Source organism: Monodelphis domestica, chromosome 2, assembly GCF_027887165.1.
Source record: "Monodelphis domestica isolate mMonDom1 chromosome 2, mMonDom1.pri, whole genome shotgun sequence".
In the NCBI taxonomy this organism is placed as follows: domain Eukaryota; kingdom Metazoa; phylum Chordata; class Mammalia; order Didelphimorphia; family Didelphidae; genus Monodelphis; species Monodelphis domestica.
This window is the reverse complement of record NC_077228.1, coordinates 279,008,968-279,030,310: the sequence shown is the minus strand read 5'-3', so window position 1 is coordinate 279,030,310 and position 21,343 is coordinate 279,008,968. Positions and strand designations below refer to the sequence as shown.

The following is a 21,343-nucleotide window of genomic DNA, read 5'->3' as shown; positions in this document are numbered from 1 at the left end:
CCCAGATCCAGATTTAGAAGGGGAATGGCTTTTTCTTGTTGTCCTAACATTTAAGGAGGGAAAATTCTTCTTCCTTTTGGAAATTAACCTCTCCAGTCCTTTCACCTTACTTCAAAGACCTCCCTCCAGAAATCTTATGGAGGGGGAAGATATTCTGGGGAACAAGCTACTCCCTCCCAGCATCATGACTGTACAAACCCAATTCCTATATCTCAGCATTGGACCCATCTTCTGAGTCACCTCTGTTATTCCTTCAATTAAATTTGCTCCAGAACAATTTTAGCTCTTAGTGAATCAGCCATCCTTAATGAAGCCTCAATGGGACATGTAGTACCCTAGGCCAGAAGACTCCATAAGCCCTCCCTGAGGAGCCAATTCTATAACTCAAATCAAAGATGGCCTCAGTGGAGATGTTTACATCTTTCTAAGGAAGCCAATTCAATGCCAGAATAAAGCCTTCCTCCTATAACCTTGTCCATCTTGGCCAAGTTCTTTCTGGGTGGGCCCTTTACATTTATATTATTTCCATAGTCCATAAATTGATCAGCCATTGCCCAATCAAGAGATAAAATCAATAGATTTGGGGGAAGCTAGAGAGCTCAATGGTTTGAGAATCAGGCCCAGAGATGGAAAGTGGTGCGTTCAAATCTGACCTCAGTACTTTTTAACTATGTGACCCTGAATGAGTTACTTAACCCCAATTACCTAGCCCTCACCACTCTTCTGCCTTAGAACTAATTTGGTATAGGTTTTTGAGATGAATCTTTAGACTTGTTTCCCATTTTGGTTTTTGGTTGGGGTTTTTTTTTTTTTGGGGGGGGGGTGCATGGTTTGACCAATCAGATAATTAGATTCATATTGCTCTCATCAATAATCCGAAAAACAAATAATGGAGAGTTAACTATAACAACAAACAAAATCCTAGTTTTCCTGGCTTCCAACTTACATTCTCAAGGATCATATTGCACTCTTTTTGATAAAGAAGGAAGTAGAGCCACAGAGAAATCAATGGCCTAGGAGGGGATTAGAGTTGGGGCCAGATATATAGCATTTTATTGTAAAGAGGTTAGGAAGCTAGAGGATAGGACTGGATTAGGGCCAAATTCTCTGAAGGTTAAGAAAGTCATTCTTTCCCCTTAAGTCACTAAGTGGAGCTTGGTGTCCGTCATGGCCAAAGTCCAGGAGATGAAGAAAACATTGCTCAGAGACCGTGAAGCAAAGCTGGGGGGTAAATGTTTAAGCCCCATGGGATAGGGATGAAAGAACAGAGATAATATGCCTGGCCAGAGGGGGAGGGGGGCTCAAACCCATCTTTAGAGTGAGACTTTAACCCCTGGAGAGAGATTTAGTAACTCCCTACTCCACCTCCTCCCTAAGCCTCTAACAAAGCAAGATTGCCTCCTTCCAAATGTCTGCAGAGGGATGCCAGGTTATCCAGAGAAAATCTTAGAGCCCAGAGAAAGGCCATTATTTGGAGTAAAACTTTTCATCCAAAATTCAGAACGAAAAAGCTCTCCTCTCCTGGGGTGGATGGGCTCAGTTAAGGACATTTTAATTTGACCTGATTCTCACAAAATAATTTATTTTTCTGCCAAAGTGAATTTTTTCTTTATCCAGGCAGTCCAGAGGATCCCAAAAGGTCTTCCTATTCCCCAAACAATATTAAATTCCAATAACTACTTTCTCTGCTTTTTTCCCCCAAAACAAAATTTGCCCTTCCCTCTCCAAAACATTCCCTGTTCATTTACATTTCAGGCTGTGTGAAGCAGAAATTGAGGGGACCTTGAAAATATTGAAGTATATCCTCTTTAACCACTACTAAAAATATGACTAGGGAAATCCATCACTTAAAATATAATGCTTTATTGAGAGAGAGAGAGAGAGAGAGAGAGAGAGAGAGAGAGAGAGAGAGAGAGAGAGAGAGAGAGAAATGGGGGTCACTCAACCACTCAACCACTTTAACATTTTAAAGAAATGATAAGGAAGTTGGAGACAGATACAAAGAGAAGAGTTTAGGACTGGGTTATCTGGGAGGGGCTAATATGAGTATCATTCCAGCCACTGGGCTTGATATAATGGGAGCATAATGGAAGTGACTTCTACACAAAAGGGTACTCAAGGTTGGTACTTGAGATTTGTTCATTGAACTCTACTGCAAATATTAATAACATGGAAATAGGTTTTGATCAATGATACATGTAAAATCCAGTTGAATTGCTCATTTAGCTATGGGAGAGGGAAGGGAAGAGGGGAGGGAAAGAATATGAATCATGTAACCATGGAAAAATACTCTAAATTAAATGAATGCATCAATCAATCAATCAATGATTTGATCTTTGGGTTACTTTCAGGATCCAAAACCATCAGCCTGGGACTCCTGCTTAAGGCAAATTCCACTTAACTTAAAAGCTGTAAAGTCTTTGTAAGGATGGGGGCTGGGGAACAGCTTTTACTAAGCTTTTGGAGATATTAATAACTATTACAAACTTGAGAATAGCACACTAATTTCTCACTCCACACAAGGTCAAAAGTCTGGTCCTTTAGACTCTGTTCTATCCCAATTCACATCATATATATTAATATGTTTGGGAATTATATATATACATATATATACATATACATATATACACATATATTTTTTAAATCCTTACTTTCTGTCTTAGTAACAATCCTAAGACAGAAGAGTGGTAAAGGCTAGGCAGTTTGGGGTTGCCAAATGTGATTTTTAGAACCCCCAAGTTTGCCCCTTTGGGAACTTTCCTTAAGGGAAGTCCCAGATTGATCTGGTCTCAGACTGAACAATAAACCTTAAAGTACTTAATGATTCTAGTTTAGGTTAAATTAGTATATAATCAAATCTTAAGTACTTTTTGTCTTAGAAGTTTCTCCCATTGTGCCAGAGACCACTTTCCAGGTAGCTCATGCAGCCCCTGGATGGAATCACATTTTTGTATCCATTGTAAAACATCAGCCTGATAATCCAGCCCTGGACTCCTCATTTCCTTGTGGCCATTGTTAAGCTAATCAATTATATTTCCTTGTCCTTTTTTCCCCAAAAAGTATATAAGGCACCCAAGTTCTATTATTCTGTGGAAAATCATATTTGGCAGTGTGTTTTCCCAGAGTTCCCAAAGTCACAGAGCTTTGCCCCTGTGTGGTATTAAACACTTGACTGTGGTGGCCAAATCTTGAGTACTGGCTCTTACCCTGATTAAAGACTTGTTCTTCCTTTCTTTTTTTAAGACTTGTTCTTTCTGATTACTTTAGTGGTTCTGTGGTTTTCAAAGTTGACAGGGTTAAGTGACTTGCCCAGGATCACATAGCTAGGAAGTATCTGAGTTCACATTTGAACCCAAGACCTTCTTTCTCCAGACCTAGAGCTCTATTTACTGGGCCGCTTATCTGATCCCCCGCATCATATATTCTTGAGAGGCATCATGGGGAGAGTGCTAGACTTAGAATCAGGAAGATCTAAGTTCAAATCCCTGCTGAGTCACTTACTAGTTGTGTGAGTGTGCTCAGTTCATTTAACCTCTTTCAGTCTCAGTTTTCATCTCTGTCAAATGGAAGTAATTTCATCTACCTCCTAATGCCAAATCAAAGGAAAAAAAAGAGCTTTGCAAAACTTAAAGCACTATAGAAATGGCAGACAATATCATATTACTATTTTGTGGATGAAGAAACTGAGGATAATGAAAGTTAAATTATTTGTCAGCAGTTATAGCTAATAAATGTAGAGGCAGAATTGAAAATAGACTACAGGACTTTTCCCAGAGACAGTATGTTTCTCATAATTGCACATGCATATTCAATATCAAATTGCTTGCCATCTCAGGGAGGGTGGAAGGAAAGGAGGAACCAAGAGAATTTGGAACTCAAAAAAAAATGTTTTAAAATTCTTATCTTCTGTCTTGGAATCAGGACTATGTTTTAGCAATAGGGGTCAAGTGACTTGCCCAGAGTCACACAGCTAAGAAGTGTTTGAGGTCAAATTTGAATCTAGGGCCTCCCGTCTTTAGGGCTGACTCATTCCACTGAGCTACCCAGCTGCCCCATCTCAAAATTTAAAAAAAAGTGAATGTTAAAAAATTGTTTTGACTCGGAGTCATCTTTCCCATCAGTGTATTTATGGTTTTATTTTGGGGTTTTGGTTATGCATAAATGTGCTCTTAAGTGAGTTTTGCATGAAAATAAAAAAAATTTTAACTATTTCAACATGTGATTGGAAAAAAAATTACTTTTTTTTTTTTAAAGACAGAGGCAGAGCCAATGTGATCCATAAGTGGGAAGTTAGGAAAATACTTTTTGATAGGTCGTTTGATACTCAATTACAGTAATAGTCAAAGGTTTCCAGATTCACAGGAGGCCTGCTACATCTGCCCCTTAAGGTTCCTGGGGGGACTCTGAGAGATTTGGGCAAGGGGTATCTTCTCTAATGTTCTTTGAGCCCTAATCATCTGTGTCCTGTGATATGGAAATCACATTAAAAGACTGATATATATTAATTTAAGGTCGCCAAGGAATTCAGCTATGTAATTCCTAAGTGAAAAGTCAAGTCAGCAGTCAACCTTTTATGGAGTTTTTAATTACTAACAGGAGGAAGAAAGGTATGAGAGAGAGAGACAGAAAGAGAGACAGAGAGAGACAGACAGACAGACAGACAGACAGAGACAGAGAGAGAGAGACAGAGACAGAGAGAGACAGAGAGAGACAGAGAGACAGTGAGACAGAGAGACAGAGAGAAAGGGGAGATAAGGGAATAGGGCTTAAATACCCACTCTGCTTAGGCTGGGCCAAAGGCCCAAGGCCTTGGATAGCTGAGGCAAAGAAAAGAGATCAGTCCCTATCACTCACATGACCAAAATGGATAAACAGTCTTGGGCCTCCACCTCAAGCACCAGGCTCCAACTACCTCACTCACCCTCCACACAGGAAATCCCAGCCTCCTCAGCTCTCCTCTACCCCACTTCCTGTGTCTCCCCTGGCCAATGGTGGCTCTAGCTTAACCCAGGATCGCCCAGAGGTCTGTCCCCTTTGCACATGTCTGTTGAAGGTCATATTCTCAAATAATTAAATCTTGAGCTTTGCTGCAGCCCTTCCTAAATCCTGTTACCTTGAGTAGGGTGGAGATTGTAGTTTCCAAGACCTGATTCTGTCATTCCAAGTATCTCTATTGTTATTGATCAGGAAATAGCCAAATCCCATCCTCTAAAGAATGGTTTGAACAGGGTTGAGTAGTTTTGAAATTCACAGTCCCCACCCTCATTGTTACACCCTAGTTTCATTTAACCACATCAATTAGCTTTTGCAAAGGGGTATTTACTTTGAACATAGAGCAATGGCAAAGATACAAACATTTCCCACCAACACCTTGGGATAAAACTCTGAACTGTCCTATTTCCATCTCCGGGAAAAATAGCCTCAGACTTTGCTCTCTCTCTACACAGAATTGGTTCCACCAAGTTCACATCCAAATGCTGCCTCTCTTCTCAATGGCCCCAAAGGTCACTCTTTGTTTCTTGGGGGCATTAAAGCTGAGCTGGCTGCAAAACCTGGACGCTGGGACACTGGAACCTGGGAAATCAATCTCCTTTCTCCTAAAATGTAACCTTAAGTAAAAGAACCAAGGCCTCTCTTCAATGGGTTCACAGATTCAAATTCTCCTTCTTTATAGCACAGCCCTCACTTTGATGATTGAAGGAACCATGGCTTCCCCAAGATCAAGTGGCTGAACAGAATAGGGCTGAGGCTAACCAAAGCCCCTTTGGAAGCATCACTAACTCTGACTAGGCAGCCAATTCAAGAAGCTTCTCCTAAGCAAGTGATTGATTAGCAGACTGGAACCAATTACAAAATATCTACATGAACTCTAAAGTCTCTCCTCTCCTGGAAGCAAGATCCCAAATCACCTTCAAGTAGGGTAACACTCTCAGAGGCACTCTGCCCATGTGTCATTCCCCATTACACAGGAAATGTACAATTATTTATTGTTCTGTATCCAGTCCTACACTGAGCCTAGAAAGCAGCCTGATTCTTCTACCTGTCCTGGAAACCATCTCTTCTCTCTTGCATCCTTTCAAGATATTTTATTAACACTTTTTATTTATTTTATTCTGCAGATACTTCTCTATACTCATCCCTCCCAATAGAAACTTTCTTTGTTAAAACAACAACTAAAACTAACCTACACAATGGTCATATCTAGCATTAGATACAATATTCTGAACTTATACCCTCCCCAACCCTCCTCTAACTTTCTACCTAAAGGAGAGCAAGGAATAGGCATTTATTAAGTACCACTTTATGCCAGGCATTATGCTAAACACTTTACAAATATCTCATTTGAGCCTCACAACAACCCTGTGAAGTAGGTGCTAATATTGTCCCTATTTTATAGTTGAAGAAATGGAGGCAGATAGCGTTTAGGTGAATTTGCCCAGGGGGCACAGCTGGTAAGTGTCTGAGGTCAGGTCTTCCTGACTCTAGGTTTAGTACTCTATCTACTTCACTGTTTTATCATTTCTCCCTGGGAGAAATTGAACCAATATTGAAAAAAATATTGGTCATTGTATTTCATCTGAATGCAACTATTTTTAATTGTTTCTATTTGCACTACTTTCATCATTGTATACCATTTCTTCGTTTGCTATTCCATTCTAGTTTATACTAGTCCTTTCATGTTTCTCTAAAATCTTTCTTATTGCTCAATCGTTTTCTATTAATTTATGTCACAATTTGTTCAGCCACTTCCATAACAATGGGCACCTGCTTTATTTCTAGTTGGTTTTGCTATCACAAAAAAGTGTTTTCTTGAATATTTTGATTCACTTGGGTCCTTTTTATTTTTGACCTGTGTGTGGTATATACTAAATGGTTGGCTTGTTGATGTTCTTAAACTTTTAAAGTAACTTTTCTCAATTAATTCCAAATTGTTTTTATTCAAAGCTTCACCATGAGCCCACCTTACCATAGCCCCTCCATCATTGGCTATTTTTTTCCTCATCTTTGCCAATGTGACAAATCTAAGGTAGGGACTCCAAGTTGTTATGACTTAAAATGTTATTTCATATAGTTTTTGATAGTTTGTACTTCTTCTTTTGAAAATTATTTATATCCTTTGATCATTTATCTACTGGAGATCTCTTGCATATTCACTCTCTCTCCACTAATTCCCTCTCATCTGCTTACAATCATGGTATAGTTGGAAAACGGGTCCACTGAGGCTCAGGAACCTGGATTCAAAGCTCAGCTTTTTCACCTACTATGTCACCTTGAACAAATTACTTCCCCTATCTGGCCTCCCCTGTAAAATGAAAGGTTTGAGGTAGACATAAAAGGTACCTTCTAACTCAAAAATCTATAATCCTATGTTCATCATCAAATTCTGAATTTTCTTTTGATGGTTCTAAGGCCCTGTTTAATGAGGTTGCATGTTTTATTTCATATTACTTCCTTTCAGGCACTCTACATTCTAGCCAAATTGAACCTTTAGTCATTTAATAAGTTTAGGACTTCCTAAGGACTTGGAGCCTACACAGACATGGAAGCTGAGGGCCTAATCACAAAGATCAAAGTCTCTCTTTCACTCTATCCATACTTAGAATGAAACTCTAGGGAAATCTCCAAAACTAAGCTAAGCCATGGCTCCTGTCTAGGTTTTCCCCAATATAGGTAGCAGAGTCCTTTCCACAAGGGTATTCAACAACAAAATTAGAATATTAAGTTTGGAAAGCTTTCATTTCTTCTACCACAGAAAATATAAAAGACACAAAGGACTCATGGGTTTATTCAAACAAATAAGAAATAAAACATTCAAATGACATCTCATTAGTGTGGAAAAGAAAACCCAGACTGAAGAACCATTGTTTAGAATGTTGCCAGGAAGGGGAGCGGCAGTTGGAGCAGGAGAAGAAGCTAGTGGGAGAAAAAGCTGAAAAAGAGATCTTTTGCCATGTGAACTCTGGAGAGTCGGGAGCTAGGACCCAAGCTCGAGATCCTACCCTTTGGTGCCAGAGTCTTGCCTCCATTTACCTTGCCCTGAAGAGAGAAGATTCCTAATATCTTTAGATCATCAACTAAAATAAGAAAAGAACAACAACTGCTGCTGAAGGGGTGCTGATCCTTTGAACTTCACAGGGTCCCCCCAAAGACCCTTCCTATCCCTTGATCTTCCCAAGGAGGACACTTGACATTTGATTAGAATAGGACAGTGACAGTGATTAGAGAGGAAGGAGAGAGAGAAGCTGAAGCTGAGCCATTTGGCTCAGCTGAAGAAGGACAAAGATAACCCGTAGGTCTCCTATTCCCACAGACCTACCCCCCCCTTTTTTTGTCACTTGAATTAATAAACAATCTTGTATTGAAAAAACTCACAGTCAGATTCAAATCATAGAAGGACAAAGAAAGAGAGGGTGTTGGCTAGGCTGGCCATTTAGCCTTGGCTAACAACAAAGAGCCAGAAAGGACAGTGGGACTTCTGGGGGCTCAAGTACCAGTCAAACCTTGAGAGAAGTAAACTCCATTATTCCTCAGAAGCCTACTCATTGAGACACTGATCCTGTTCATCCTTGCCTTAACATCAGCTCAGGAGTACCTCTCTCTAGGGTTGAAGTGTAAGGGAAAGGGAAAATTACAAAGATCATTTCAGTCCAGTGATTTTCTCCTCTACTTCACTAGCCCTCCTTATTCTTTCTGTCCTTTCATCTCCTCCATTTCCTATTACAACCCTTCCTTATTCCCTTTACCCAATCCTTACATTAGCCTCCATGGAAGGGAAAGACCCTTAGGGAGATTACTGAATAAATATTTCCCTTTCACTTCAATACTGCACCAGGGTTGGTCAGGTCTGAGTGTCCTATGATATGGTTTAAGCCCTCCAGTTGCAGAATCCTATTATTAGTGACTTTCTTCTTCTCTAAGAATCATGCTATTAAGGAAAACTTCTCACTTGTGGGAGTCAATGCCCATCTCTGAAACTCAGAAACCATAAGATCTCTTGAAAATACACAGAACTCAAGATCACCTAAAAGAGGGCTGTGCTAGAACTCCCCTAGAGTTTCCTCTTGTTAAATTATCAATGTGAGCATTTATGCCTCAGAATGCTGGGCCTGATTTATTGTTTTGTTGATTGCCTAGACTTAAGAAAGTGATGGAAAAATATTAATAATGCAGATTAAACTTAATAGAGTGTCTTACATATATCTTTTCCCCAAGAACTAGTTAATCATTTATCACTATCTAAAAGGTAACTCCCTATGTGGCAATAATCATTCTCAGAACTGCTAGTCTAACCTGTGCTTAGAAAAGGAAAGAGAAAGGCTAAAGGCTGCCAAGTATTTTAAGATCATGAGCACCTCTTGAATAAGCACAGGTCACTTACTATGTGCTTCTGTGTGTTTCCATTTATGATTCTGGTGGCCATCATAAAATCACAAATCCACCCCACCTGTGGTACTAAAAAGCTATAGCATGAGAAGTGGCTACATCACAGTAAAACTGTCTCAGCAGGTAGACTAAGATCAGGTGGAAAATAACCCTCAAACCCTCAAAAAAAAAAAAACCTCAAACCCATTGGTAAGTTGTAAGAATGAGGTCTACCCAAGTATGTGAAAACTTCCCTCTAGCAAAATGGACAGATGAGAACAATTTGTTCCAACAGCCATGAAGGTACCTGAAACAAGCACTGTGGAACACTTAGAGATTGGTCAGACATGGAAAAGGCCAAGGTCATCCACTGCATCCTGAGCCATCACCAGTCTTTCTGACTTTTGTCTTGCCACTGGACTTCAATGACTTTAGAAGAGAAAGTGAGGCTGACAACTTTGTGCGACTCTGCCTCACTTATATCCAATTTACTCCAAATCAAGACATCATTCCATGTCACTGGTCCTCTACAAAAACAGAGGAACAAAAATGTTGCTGTTTTATGTTTCCATCAGTGGTAGGGAGAAATAAAAAAAAGAGGAAGAAATTCTACCTTGCTGAACTTAATAGAAGGAGACTACCATTCTTTTCTACAGGTAGATAAAGTATTTGAAAAGAAAAAAGGAGTCAAGAGTTTTTCATAGCCCTTGCAGGCCACTGAGAAAGCCTTTCTTCAAAGCAGAGTACATATATCCCTTGGCTTTTCTTAGTCATAAATCATCCTGGAGGCAACCCGGTCACTGGGAACCAATCAGAGGAATTCATCTCTCAGCAACAGGCAAAGACGTATGTCTAGTCCTACCAGAAATCTGCCCCCACCCACTCACTTCCAACAAAAGTTCATGTCCTGTAATCTCATCAAGTTGACTGTGGTAGAATCATAATAAATTAGAAGATCACTTGATTAGCTCCCATTATATCTGGAGAGTACTCTCTTCATATCTGCCAAATGAATTCCTTCTCTTCAAAGCTCATTTCAGATTTTATACCTCTTCCATGAGAATATCCCGTTTCCCTAGATGAAAGTACTTGTTCTTTTTCTGTTTTCCTATTCTCTTAGCTTGACCCCTGGGATATATGGGGTGTTTAGGGAAGACTAGTAACTCTGGTGTGAGAATTTGCTGAACTCTTTTCAGAGCTGTTCATCTACCTTTGGTGTCTACCTTCCACCTAACTCTCACCTGTGGCTCCAAGAAGTTGAAGCTTGCACAGTGGCCAGACTCCAGTAAAACTGTCTTGGTAGATAGCTAAACCAGGTTGAAAGTAACCAACAGACCTCAAACCCAACAGTACTTTTGGGAAATCTCTTCCCCAAGCATTGAAAGTCTTTCCTCAGCAAAAAAAAAAAAAGGGGGGGGCAGATGAAAATAATTTGTTCCAATGATCATAAAGGCAGCCAGCTAAAATAAGCACCGTAGAGAGCTTAGAGCTTGGTTAGACATAGAAGATGCCAGGGTCATTCACTGCATCTGGGATCATCACTAGTTTTCCTTACTTTTGTTTTTCCATTAGACTCCAATGACTCTGAATAAGAGAGAGTGATGCCAAAGACTTTGTGCAACTCTGTCTCACTTAAATCCAATTCACTTACAAGTCAAGACTCCATGATATCATTGGTCCTTTTTTAAAATGAAATCCTTCAAACCACCACCAACAACAACAATAACAGCTTGTACCCTCATCTGAAAAATGAGGAAATTGAATTAAGTGGCCTTAAAGATCTCTTTCCAGTTCTAAATTTATGGTCCTAATTCTTGGGGAACATTAATATAAAATGGCCAGAACCCAGAAAGGAGACAGACAAGGAGTTGACAGAAACATGAGAGAATGAGGAGAACTAGGAGAGTGTAGTATCTCTGAGGCCAAGGGAAGAGAACAATTATTTAGTAAAAGGAAGTATCTATTGACTGGTTACTAATGGAAAACACACTGGCAGGGGTTTATTGACTTCAGACTTAAAAGTACAGCCTCACAAGCTTATCTCCAGATCCTTGAAAGGTAATAGTCATCCCCATTAAAACAAACAAACAAATCCAACCAAATTCAAATTTGGGGACATAGACCAAATTTTAAGTAAAATAACAAATTTTGCTATTTAAAAAAATGACATCACAAAGTGTTTAGGCACAGCATTATTTCCAATGATGTCCTATGTTCAAGAAGTTTCATAAAGGAAATCAATGAAGAAATATATTATTGAAGAAAGATATATTATTATTGAATGAAATTCTCAGTGTGGAATTCTGTCTCCATAGATGTAGACTGGTAACTCATCTCTTCATCTGTAACTTACAGATAACTTAGAGAGTCTGAAGAGACACTCAGATTTTGTATCTTGCTTCATAGTACAAATATTTTTATCCCTATTTTGTGACCTGCCCATAGTCATACAACTAGTGGGTAGCAGAGGGGGAATTCAAACTTGGGTCTTTGGACTTCAAAACCAGCAATCTTTCAACTAATTTGTGCTGCAGACTTGATGAAGACTGTTTATCTGAGGATAAAAGCAGAGAGGAACATGTCTGGGACACTTTTTTTCAGCAGCTTTTTGGTGCTCAGTTGCTCAGTCATGTCCAACTCTTTGTGACTCTGTGGACCATACCTTGCCAGGCCCTTCTATTCTCCATTAGCTCCTTAAGTCAGTCCAGGTTCATATTCATTGTTTTCATTACACTATCTATCCATCCTATCCTCTGATGTCATTTCCTTTTGTGTTCAATCTTTCCTAACTTCAATATCTTTCCCCATGAGTCCTGTCTTTCCATTATATGGCCAAAGTTCAGTGTTTGACTTTCCAATAAATAGTCTAAATTAATTTCTTTAAGTAGGGACTGATTTGATCTCTTTGCTGTCCAAGAGAGTCTTAGAAGTGTCTACCACCACAATTCTAAAGTTGATTCTGCAGATGCAGCTGATTAAATTATCTACTTAGGTATGGAAAGATTGCAGTCTTTACAGCCTGAAGGACTGCACACATAGGTAAAATTATAGATTCTTAAAGTTTTCAAGTATAATTTTGTATAATAACTTCTCAGAACATGCCACCTTTTAAATTAATTTTATTAATATCCTTTATTTTTTTCAGTTATGTCTGACTCTTCAGTTACATCTGATCCCATTTGGGGATTTCTGGCAAAGATACTGAAGTGGTTTGACATTTTCTTCTCCAGCTCATTTGACAGATGAAGAAACAGAGGCAAATGAGGTGAAATGACTTGCCCATATGAGGGAACTGAGGCAAATGGGGTGAAGTGTCAGAAACAGGATTTGAACCCAGGTCTTCTTGGCTCCCAGGAGAGTTATCTCCTGTATTATGCTCTAATCCATGTTGTTTCTGGGAAACTGAGGCATAGAGGGTTCAGTGGCTCAAACAAGTCTCATAGCCAGTTAGTGTCTGAGGCAAGATTTGTATTCATTTCTTACCCAACTCCAGTACTTTGGAAGCAGCTCTGACTTCTTGACCACAGCCCCAGAGAACTTATTATTGGGAAAACCTCATCAGATCCCATTGGCCTTGAGATTCATCATCGGCCTTTTTTCCACTGATAAATGAACTCCAAAATCTCTATTGTAGGAGGGAGCACAGCTCAGAACATCTCATTTTTCACCTGGCTTCACTACTTTGAGACTTCTCTGGCTTTTTCATCATACACATTCTCTTTTATCTCCTTTTCACCTAACTTTTCAGGGTCTTTTGCCATTAAATTGTAAGATCCTTGAGGGCAGGGACTGTGTTTTTTTCATATTTGTAGCCCTAGTACTTAGCCCAGTGCCCTGCACAGAGTGAGTGAGAAAAAAGTTTTCTTGATTTAAAAAAAAATTTTTTTTAAACCCTTACCTTCTGTCTTGGAGTCAATACTGTGTATTAGCTCCAAGGCTTCTGCCTTGGAGTGGTAAAGGCTAGGCAATGGGAGTCAAGTGACTTGCCCAGGGTCACACAGCTGGGAAGTGTCTGAGGCCAGATTTGAACCTAGGACCTCTTGTCTCTAGGCCTGACTCTCAATCCACTGAGCTACCCATTTTCTTGATTTTTTAACCAACTACTCAGGTCTTCCTGATTCCAAGTACAGCACTCTGTTCACTATACTATCTAGGTGCATCTGATGTAGCAACAATGGAGGCTTTCACAGGATGCAGTGGTGATGGTGGTGTGGATGTTTGCAAGAAGAGGAAGGGAGAGAGAAACAGAGGTAGAGACAGAGAGAGGGAGAGAGGGAGATAGTCTTAGACTTCATCTTTGCACTAAGATCTGGCTCAACTCAGGAAGGAGGCCTCCCTGGCATCAGTGGTAGTCTTTCTAATGGTGGGTATGCCACTTCCCATTCTGAGTCCCCAATGGGTAATTTTTGTGGGATGTAACATGAAAAGATTTTTATTATTCAGATTAACCAGTTGCCTCCCTGTCCTGCACCAATGGTAAATGTCTTATAACCAATATTACAGAGATCTCTTAGCTACACAGAGGCGAACTCATGATGGGAAGCCATCCCAGAAATAATCTCAAGGGTGTTTCAAGTGGTAATGGGAAGTGGGATTAAAATTTATTCTTCTCTGTAAATTCTGTAACTTGACCACAGAGCTTTGTACACACAACATGCTCCATGACCGATTGTGGAACTGAACTGATTTGTCACCAAAAGCAAAAGGAGCTGGTAAGGATTTTTTATTAAGTGTAACTCAAGCCTCACATCTGGAGCATGTGCACAAAACCAGACTCATTGGAGGAGATAATAATGACAATGCTACATGCCTACCTGAGGGTTAGAATTGTCAGAAAGAATTTAGGAGCCTTCCTCTTCTTCCCCCCTTTCTCCTTCTCCTTGTTCATCTCTCTCTCTCTCTTTTTCTCTATCCCCCTTCCAACACACACCACCTCTTCCAGCAACGTTACTACTACCAGCAGTAACAAAGATAACAATTTAGAGGTCTTTTTTTTAAAACCCTTACTTTCCATCTTATAATCAATACTGTGTACTGGTTCTAAGATAGAAGAGTGGTATGGGTTAGGCAATGAGGGTTAAGTGACTTACCCAGGGTCACATAGTAGCTAGGAAGTGTCTAGGGCCATATTTGAACCCAAGATTTCCCATGTCTAGGCCTAGCTCTCAATCCACTGAACCACCCAGCTGCCCCCGAGGTCATTCTTGAAAAACAGTATTACAACTGCCTTGCAGGGCACTGCACATTAGGGCAAGAGTTTCATACATGATTATTTTCTGATCTGGGGCAAATGGCTTTCCTTTTCTGTGTTACAGACCCCCAGTAGGGTGGCTAATCTCCACAAGGAGGTCTGAGCACCCATTATGGTTACACCAGAGGTAGAGGGTGGTAGGATGAATAGAGTTCTGTATTTGGAATCAGGAAGACCTGAGTAGTGGGTCAGAAAATCAATAAACATTTTAAGGGAAAGACCAACCAATAAGACCTCGGTTGAGGCTTTGGTATGAATCTATCTATGTGTGAGTGTGTGTGTGGTTGCTTATAGTGGATCCAACTATTGTGCTTCCTGGTAGAGAAATTAAACTTTATAGGGAACAGCTGAGCATTGGAGAGGATAGAGACAGCATGCTGTGGTATAACAAGCATCATAATCTATCTAGAGTCCTGATTATAAAGTAGTTTGGTAGTAGGACCTGTATTGAACATATCTTATTTTTTAAACCCTTACCTTCAAGCATTGGTTCAAAGGCAAAAGAGTGATAAGGGCCAGGCAATGGGCAACTTGCTCAGGGTCAAGCCACCTAGTTACTCTTGAATCTATCTTTAATAAACATTGTCTGGTTGAGTTCTAGTCCTGTAAACTAGAAATGATCATCAGGAAAGGGTATAAAATACTGTGAAATCAGATGAAGGAAAGACCATTGTATGCTAAGAGCCATAGGGAAAACTTTCTGGGGGCAGCTAGGTGTTTCAATGAATAGACAGTCAGGCCTAAAAAACAGGATGTCTTGGGTTCAAATCTGACCTCAGACACTTCCTAGATATGACACTGGGCAAGTTACTTAATCCCAATTGCCTAGTCCTTCTGCCATGGAATTGATACTTCTATGGATGTTAAAAGAGAAGGTAAGGGTTTAAAAGAAAAAAGACTTTATGGAGGAGTCAGTATTTGAGCTGGGACTTAAAGAATAGGAAGAATGTCAATAGGTAGAATTGGGGAAGGCATTCCTGAAATTGGAACTGTATAATAAAGGCAGAGTGGTAGAAGGGATTGTTAGGTGCTTGGGTGATGAACTATCGTCCAGTTTGGCTATACTGTAGGTACCTTAAGAAGAGCAATGGGAGATAAGATGCTGGAAGAAACCTCAGAGGTTCTCTTGCCCAACCTCTTCATTTTTTGGATAAGGAACTGAGTGCCAGAAAGGTTAAGTGGTTTGCCTGGGGTCACATAGAAGTGTTTTCTGTCTCTCCATCCAGGGTTCTTTCTATTGTTGTTCAATTGCTTCTGACTCTTTGTGACCTCATTTGGGGTTTTCTAGGCAAAGATGGTAGAATAGGTTGCCATCTCCTTCTCCAGCTCATTTGACAGATGAGGAACTGAGGCAAACAGGCTTAGGTGACTTGTCCAGATTACTGAATTAAGTGTCATGCCCAGAATCACACAGGTAGTAAGTGTCTGATTTGGACTCAGGAAGATGAGTCTGACATTAAAGGGGTTAGGTAAAAAGTCATATACTGGTTTAAATTGGTTCTTCTTGAATCCCTAACTATAATTGTGGAAAGAACACTCAGTTTGGAATTAGAGGTCCTAAATTCCAAACATTGTTCTGCTACTTAATACTCAGTTTCTTCATTCATCAAATGAGAAATGACCTAAATGATCCCCAAGCTCCTTCCAATTCTAGGTCCTTCTGTCCTGTGGAATGTTATAAGACAGGCAGACACTCTGCCCCACACCTGTAGCACTGCTGTCTCTGGGTCATCAATTTTCTTGCCAAATCTTTTAGTCTCATGATTCCCAAATATTCATCCTGCAAGTAATGTCCAGCTCCAGAACCTGAGGCCCACGTCCTCCTTATGACCAAGTTCTGTTTATTGTCCAGATCAGACTTGGACCTTTGCTCCTTAGACAGAAATCTGTACTCATTCCAGCTGGTCCTCCTCCCCCTCCAATCAATCAGTAAATTCCCTCCTTCTCCTCCTTCTTCTGAGTGGACAAGTAACCCATTGTCTTCTTAGATTCCCTCTGGCCCCCAGGATCTATGCTGTGTAGGGGCCCCAAGGTGGGCGGGCACAAGCATCTGGGTCAAAAAAAAAATCCGTCAGAGGGTCCTGAAGTCCAGGGAAACAATGGTGAATCACAGAATGTAGCATGCCAGAGCTGGGAAGGTCTTTATAACAGAGTGTTAGGCCACAGACAGACTGTCAGAGCTGGGGAAACTTAGAAATCATCTGTCGAACACTTACATTCTACAGCTGGGGCTTTTTTGAGTAAAAGAAAATTCACCCAATTGCACCAGGCTCTCTAGACAGTGAATGGAGTATCAGTATAAATGTAGGGAAGGTGGACTGTGAGTCAAATAAGGACAACAACCAAGGGAAACGGGTTATCTCTTTACACAAAGGACAATTGTACCCATGGACCTATTGCTTATATCACAGGCAAAATCTGATTAACATTAAAGATCCCCAAGAAGGGAGAAAGCTATGTTTGAAAAACTGGCTACAGAGGTCTAAAGGGACAGCATATGAGAAATGGCAGGCATGGATGAAGCCACTCAGTAATATAGGTACCCTAGGCCTCTCTGAGGTGCATCAAGGTGTCACATTGGATGGAATAATGGGCTTGGGATTGGGAAGACTCATCTTCGTGAGTTCAAATCCAGTCTCAGATACTTACTAGCTGTGTGACTTTGGGCAAGTCACTGTTTTCCTCAGTTCCTCAACTGTAAAATGAGATGAAGAAGGAGATGGCAAACTACTATCTTGGTCAAGAAAACCCCAAATAGGGTTAGAAAGAGTCAGAAATGACTGAAAACGACTGAATAATAAGTGGTTTCTGAATTTAGTACAAGAATCTTTTCAGTCAAGTTCTGTCTTTAGGGACTAACATAAGAAGCTATCTCATGTCAAGAGGACAGGAGAAGGTCCCCCCAAAAATGGCTTCTGGGTTACTAGGTAGATGCTGTAACTTTTTGAAATCTCTGTAGTGGAGTTGTTAGGATAGAAAAAAACTGGAGATAAATTTGAAGAGAGAAAAAAAACTTTCTGCTAGTAAGGGTTAATATCTCATTTGTTCCTCATAACAATTCTATGAGACAGAAATATTATCTTTATTTAAACATGAAGACATTGAGATTCAAAGCGTTACAGTCACAAAGCAACTAAGTGATAGAATTTGAACACCAGTCTTATACTTAAATGCAAAAATGTATTTCATTGGTCCTGGGGTCAAAGCTGGCCTCAGATACTTCCTACCTGTGTGACCCTGGACAAGTCACTTAACCTCCATTGCCTAGCCTTGGAATCAATACACAGTCTTGATTCTAAGTAAGAAGGTAAGGATTTAATTTTTTTTAAGTATTTCATCTCTTCTAGCAGAGACATATAAAAAATTATTATTGAATTCTTACCCCAGGTGCTTCAAATCGCACAGACACATCAAGATACTCTTGCCTACTCTCCCTGTGAGGTCCTCTCTGGCCTTGAACCTAATTTTGTTCATATTTGGAGATCCTAAAGTTTGTTCTTGTTCCCTGTTCCCAAGGGAATCTATCATAAAGGGAATCCCAAGCTAGCAGTTTCAGGCTGTCTCCAGAAGCCTTTCCCAGTATATCACACCCTCCTTCCAAGGATTCAACTTGAGGATCCAACTGGAGATCTACAGCTTGCCAGACTAATGCACTATCTACTGTGCCAAAGAGTCACTCAACTCCAGCTTAGCTCCCACCTCAAGTGGATTGGCATTCCCCTGAGGGTCCCCTACTCAGCCTGAAACTGCTGGCCTGGGATTTCCTTTAGGGTAGATTCCCATGGGAACAGGGAACAAGGACAAGCTTTGGGGTCTCCAACCTATAAGCTAGTCCTGAAATTTGAGGTTCATAAGATCCCACTAGGCCACAAGTTTTGGATTCCTAGATTCCATGTTGACACACTGCTGGTTGACCATTGATAACATCCTGTCTCACTTCAATCTTCTGCCTTCTCTCAAGGCAATGGGAGTAAAGAAGCCATCTTGACCTTCTCTTCTCAGTAAAGTTAATGATGACAGTTCTGGGAAAATGTGCGGGTCAAGTTAGATGGTAAAGCTCAGGGTAGAATATAATAATTGAACAGAGGGGTTCTGGTCAGGAAACTGGAGCCAAGGCACAACACTTGGGAGAGGAGACAGAGCAAAAGGGATTGGAAGCTACTGAAAAGTCAGGTAGGAAAAAAATAAAATAAAAAAAGAAAGGTCAAGTAGGAAAATATACTAAAGGAAGAGATGGGAAGAGACTAAAGGTGGGAGAGGTGGAAAAATTGAAAAAAAAATAGAAGATTAAGGAAGAGGCACATAGAGGTGTTCAAATCCTGCCTCAAATATTTCCTGGCTGTGTGGCCCTGAGCAAATAACAACCTTCCCTTAGCCTCAGTTTTCCCATCTCTTAGTAGAATCCATTTTATAGGGTTATTGTGAGAATCAAATGAGTTAGTGCTTGTAAGGTTCTTTGTAAATCTTAAAACTACTTATAGGGCAGGTAGGTGGCTTAGTAGATAAAGAGCCAGGCTTGGAGTCAGGAAGACCTGGGTTCAAATCTAGCCTCCAACACCCGATAGCTGTGTGGCAATGGACAAATCACTTAACCCCAATTGCCAAGTCCTTACTGCTCTTCTGCCTTAGACCGGATTCTTAGTATCACTTCTAAGAGAGAAGGTAAGGGTTTAAACATACACACACATACACACATACACACACAAATGAAATGATAGGGAGGATAAGGAGACACAACAATGGCAGTCCTCATAACTACTAAAAATGCCAAGTAAAAAGCTGGCCAAACTTATAAACAGTGTCTGGCATATAGTGAGACTCAATAAAACACTGGTTGTTAAAAAAAAAATACTCCTTCTACCTTTGATCTCATTGCAACAAAAACAAAACCACAAAACAAAAACAAAACTTTCCCTCTCCACATTGCTTCCCCCTTCACCCCACCCTACAACTGAGACAGGAGCTGGACAAGGCATTGAAGATGCATTCTTGAAAAAAATAAAATTTGTGCCATCCCTACATTCCCTCCCACTCCTGCTGGGCTGAACTGTTCACACCAGCTTCTGAAGTTTCTCACAAACATGCATCTGAGCTCTGTCCTCCCAGAAAGGTGAATAAGCTCAGAGAAAATGGGAAATGTCTCTTTTAAATCACAGAAATGAGGATAAAAGGCTATATTAAAAAAAGACCTTCCACTGTGGTATATAGGTGAGGCATTTAGAAGGTGGGTGAAATATTACAAAGTTGACCCCCTAATTCAGGGCTAAAAAGACAGAAAGAAGTATTTGGGACCATGACATTTCCTCTTGCAGCAAAAGGCAAAGATACTAACATACATAAATGCATACATATACACTACAGACACCAGGAACAAGCACCTCCACCCAAGACATTAGAGCATCCTTCTGCCATTGACCCCCAACCCTATTATTTAGCTGGCCAATATCCTCCTGGAAGCCAGGTTACTGAGTGGTGTCCAGGATCTTAGATTCCTGCTACTTTATCCTCTCTCCTATAAAGAAGACTTTTTTCCGACAAAAATAGGTGTACTTGTAAGAAGGAAAGTGTCAAGTCCTCCAGGTTTTATGCCCTATGAAGCTATCCAGCATGATTACCCTTCGTTCTAACTGTCAAAACTTTCCTGGCATCTAGCAGGGAATGGGATCTGAAGGAGGGGAATGTTTCCCCCATTGTTAGCACCCTGTAATTCAAGTCTTCTCTCTTCCCTTCCTGGCTTTCTCCTACCCAAGAGCTTTTTAGGGTCAAGATGATCCTAGTATTTATAGCAGATGAGGACTTTGGAGGTTATATATCCAGTATTTAAAAGAGACAACACTGTTGAAGTTTACTATTGTCCCACTCTTCATGACCCTATTCGAGATTTAATTAGCAAAGATGCTTGTGAAATTCGCCATTTCTTTCTTCAGCTTATTTTACAGAGGAGGAAACTAAAGCAATCAGGGTCACACAGCTAGTAAGCATAGGAGACTGAATTCGAATTCAGGTCTTCCAGACTCCAGGACTGGCTCCATCCATTGAGCCACCTGGCTGCTCCGGACAGCTGACTTCTCATTTTACGGAGGAAGAAACAGAGGATCAGAGAGAGTAATCGATTTACCTAAAGTCACACCTAAAGTAGTTAAGCTTAAAGAGCACGCTACAGTTGCGGCAGAGAAATGTGTCTCCCAAAGGCTACAAAAAGAAGGTAAGGTAAGCTAATTGAGAATGGAAGCTGGAAGTCAAACAGAATTCCTTCACTGGTCGCAAGGATCTATCTGCTTATTGTTTGTAGGGTTACGGGAAGCCACCTACTTCTATTGGGTTCTCCAGCCCTGCAGCTGGTACCTTTTCCCCTGGCCCATTCTCCTTTCTCTTTCATCAATTCCATCCTTCCTCTTTTCTGCCTTAGTCCCCGGCTTTCCTACCGTAGGTCTCCAGTCCCCTTGGGGGAGAAGCGAAATAATAACAATTAGAAGCACTTACATTAATTAAAAAAATAATAATAACAGGGATGCCACTGCCCTCAGGCAGGTTCCGACACAGCTCCCAACACTCCACTCCACCTCCTCCTCCACCCTCTCCTGGGACTGGGTGAAGAGTAGGGGTAATGAACCTGGTGGAAAGGTGCTTCCAAGCCTCTTCCAGGAAGCTGAAGGAAGAGATCGCTTAGCTTCCTTCCAAGTCCAAAATTCTAAGCGGTAAGAATTAAATTTCACCTTCCATACTCTT

General features: G+C 40.6%; 1 long non-coding RNA gene across 1 annotated transcript in view; it reads right to left on the bottom strand.

Moving 5' to 3' along the window:
* Nucleotides 1–21,343, bottom strand: part of LOC130457365 (uncharacterized) — a 42,883-nt gene extending 21,540 nt beyond the window's left edge. The window contains exon 1 of the long non-coding RNA XR_008916533.1: nt 1–21,343. This exon is cut by the window's left edge and continues 17,843 nt beyond it. This is a non-coding gene — a long non-coding RNA (uncharacterized LOC130457365).